Source organism: Centruroides vittatus, unplaced genomic scaffold (assembly GCF_030686945.1).
Source record: "Centruroides vittatus isolate TY-2023 unplaced genomic scaffold, ASM3068694v2 scaffold_464, whole genome shotgun sequence".
In the NCBI taxonomy this organism is placed as follows: domain Eukaryota; kingdom Metazoa; phylum Arthropoda; class Arachnida; order Scorpiones; family Buthidae; genus Centruroides; species Centruroides vittatus.
The window spans coordinates 9,268-12,914 of NW_027122710.1; positions in this window are offsets into that span (position 1 = coordinate 9,268).

Genomic DNA, 3,647 nt, shown 5'->3' on the forward strand with positions numbered 1-3,647 from the left:
TTTTTTTTTATTTGTGGTTTAAGGCCCTTTACCACTCAAAAAGAGTATAAAAAGGCCCCAGAGTGTCATGTATGGGATATGTTTGCGTTTGTTAGTAGAAGGTGTCCCTAGGTGGGCTCATAATTGTCCCGTATAGGGCTCATAAGAAAAACTAGTCCCTTGTGAGGGCTCATAATTTACGTGTTATATGTTATGTGTTCAGCTTTATTCTGTATGTTGTGTAGTTGTTTGTGCTATTATACTTACCAAGATTTACAAGTCAAGGAGAAAAAAGTTGGATAGGAAAGTTGCAGTATGCAGTGTTAACCAAACCAAACCTAACCTGTATTTTGGACGACTCAAAGCAGCTGAAGAAAAGAAAGCTGCAGTGAAGCAGTCCAGTGATAATGGTGCCCAACAAATTTGGAATAAAATTTTGAAAGGGAGAAATGCAACACCCTATGAGGGTTGTTATAGCAGCCTTCCGGGAGGACTTGCAGGGGAGCTGGCTCCCATTTGGGAAAATAGTGGAGGAAACCCGGAAAACTCCACTAAGCCAGCTAGGGAGAACCAAAATAATAAATAATAAAAGGCAGGGGAGAAAAAAAACAAGGGGGTGTTGGACAAGATTACCACAAGAAGAAGATAAAGTTTTAGTTTATGGACAGAAGACAAGTAGTCACCACACAGTCTCCAACAGGTGTGTAGTCCTGTGTGATGTATAGTTGCGTTTACTCACAGTGTTCAAAGGTGAAATTTATAATTCCGCATTACTAGTGTGGTTACATTTCATGCGGTTAAGTTTACAATTGGTTATTTTACAGTTTATTGCTTTGAATTATTTAATAACGTTAATTATTTAATAGTTAATTAGCTGTTATATGCTCACGCGGAGGCAGTGCTGCAGGTAGAAGGAAAAAGAAAAATAGAAAGAAAAATAGAGCTTCCCAGCAGCGGCTCTCCGGCGGTAAGTCCCACCCCAGTGATGATATCGCGAACCAGGTGCGGTAAGGTGGCACCGACGGTATCGGGGGCTTAAACTCCACAGGGGAGAAGGAATCGAACATGGGACCCCGCAGGGGAGCAAGAAATGCAGGAAACTAAAGTGTGTGAGTAGGATGTGTTTTTCACTAATAAAGTTAATTAAACGGCCCTACAAAAGTGGTTTGATTTGAAAAACCCAAAACCCTAAGCAGAGGATTGGGCTAGGAGGTTGGTAATAACTTATTAATTATTATATTTATAATAACGTTAGATTACTTAATAGTTAATTAGCTGTTATATGTTCATGTGGAGGCAGTGCTGCAGGTAGAAGAAAAATAGAAAGGAATGATAATGTAGTATGGTCCATAAGTTTGTGTGTTAGTGTAATGGTGTTAGCTCAAAGGAAAATATAAGGAAAGAAAAGTGAATGATGTAGAAATTTTTTATATTTTTATTTTATTTTATTATTTTATTTATTTATTTTTATTATTTTTATATATAACCCGCCTAAGAAGACCTATGAGACCAGGGTCAGCCCAGCGGTTTTTATAATTTAAAAATGAATGATGAAAAATTTACAAATGAAAATGATGTGGCAAATATAATAATGTGCAGGAAGTAGAAAATGAAAAAAAAAAAAAAAATGAAAAGGAAAAGTGAAGAAGAAATGGAGAGTGGAATAATAATGTGTTAAATTACAGACTAAGAAACGCATATTTGTTTAGGAAATATTGGAAAGTGGAATTTATAGACCAAAGTATGTAATAGCTAAAGTAAAGTAAAGGCACTATTTAGGGGCTTCGAGTTTGTAAGGGTCCAAATCCATGAACAGGGGAAGGGCACTAAAAAGGTATGCAGTTAACTATTAATTTATTCTGTGCATGTGACGAGTGATGAAAAGTGGTAATTAATGCTATTATGTTAAATTTATTAGTAGAGACCAGTTAGATGAAGACTTTAAAAAGAAACTTTAGGAAATAGCCCAGAAAGCCACTGCTGAGAAATGGGCTAGAAAAAGCTAGTTATAATTAATGTAGTAATTTATTTGCTAAATAAAGTTAAAAGTGATTATTTACAGTCCATAACATGCAAGAGTTAGTAGTAAGACTTTATTTATGACCTGCGCCATTTCCCTGCCTCAGGTGTTTGGTGTTTGTGTTTGGGTTTGGGTTTACTATTAGCGCATGGTCATAAATAAAGTCTTACTACTAACTCTTGCATGTTATGGACTGTAAATAATCACTTTTAACTTTATTTAGCAAATAAATTACTACATTAATTATAACTAGCTTTTTCTAGCCCATTTCTCAGCAGTGGCTTTCTGGGCTATTTTCCTAAAGTTTCTTTTTAAAGTCTTCATCTAACTGGTCTCTACTAATAAATTTAACATAATAGCATTAATTACCACTTTTCATCACTCGTCACATGCACAGAATAAATTAATAGTTAACTGCATACCTTTTTAGTGCCCTTCCCCTGTTCATGGATTTGGACCCTTACAAACTCGAAGCCCCTAAATAGTGCCTTTACTTTACTTTAGCTATTACATACTTTGGTCTATAAATTCCACTTTCCAATATTTCCTAAACAAATATGCGTTTCTTAGTCTGTAATTTAACACATTATTATTCCACTCTCCATTTCTTCTTCACTTTTCCTTTTCATTTTTTTTTTTTTTTTCATTTTCTACTTCCTGCACATTATTATATTTGCCACATCATTTTCATTTGTAAATTTTTCATCATTCATTTTTTAAATTATAAAAACCGCTGGGCTGACCTTGGTCTCATAGGTCTTCTTAGCGGGTTAAAAAAAATAATAAATAAATAAATAAAATAATAAAATAAAATAAAAATATAAAAAATTTCTACATCATTCACTTTTCTTTCCTTATATTTTCCTTTGAGCTAACACCATTACACTAACACACAAACTTATGGACCATACTACATTATCATTCCTTTCTATTTTTCTTCTACCTGCAGCACTGCCTCCACATGAACATATAACAGCTAATTAACTATTAAGTAATCTAACGTTATTAATAAATAATTAATAAGTTATTACCAACCTCCTAGCCCAATCCTCTGCTTAGGGTTTTGGGTTTTTCAAATCAAACCACTTTTGTAGGGCCGTTTAATTAACTTTATTAGTGAAAAACACATCCTACTCACACACTTTAGTTTCCTGCATTTCTTGCTCCCCTGCGGGGTCCCATGTTCGATTCCTTCTCCCCTGTGGAGTTTAAGCCCCCGATACCGTCGGTGCCACCTTACCGCACCTGGTTCGCGATATCATCACTGGGGTGGGACTTACCGCCGGAGAGCCGCTGCTGGGAAGCTCTATTTTTCTTTCTATTTTTCTTTTTCCTTCTACCTGCAGCACTGCCTCCGCGTGAGCATATAACAGCTAATTAACTATTAAATAATTAACGTTATTAAATAATTCAAAGCAATAAACTGTAAAATAACCAATTGTAAACTTAACCGCATGAAATGTAACCGCACTAGTAATGCGGAATTATAAATTTCACCTTTGAACACTGTGAGTAAACGCAACTATACATCACACAGGACTACACACCTGTTGGAGACTGTGTGGTGTCTACTTGTCTTCTGTCCATAAACTAAAACTTTATCTTCTTCTTGTGGTAATCTTGTCCAACACCCCCTTGTTTTTTTCTC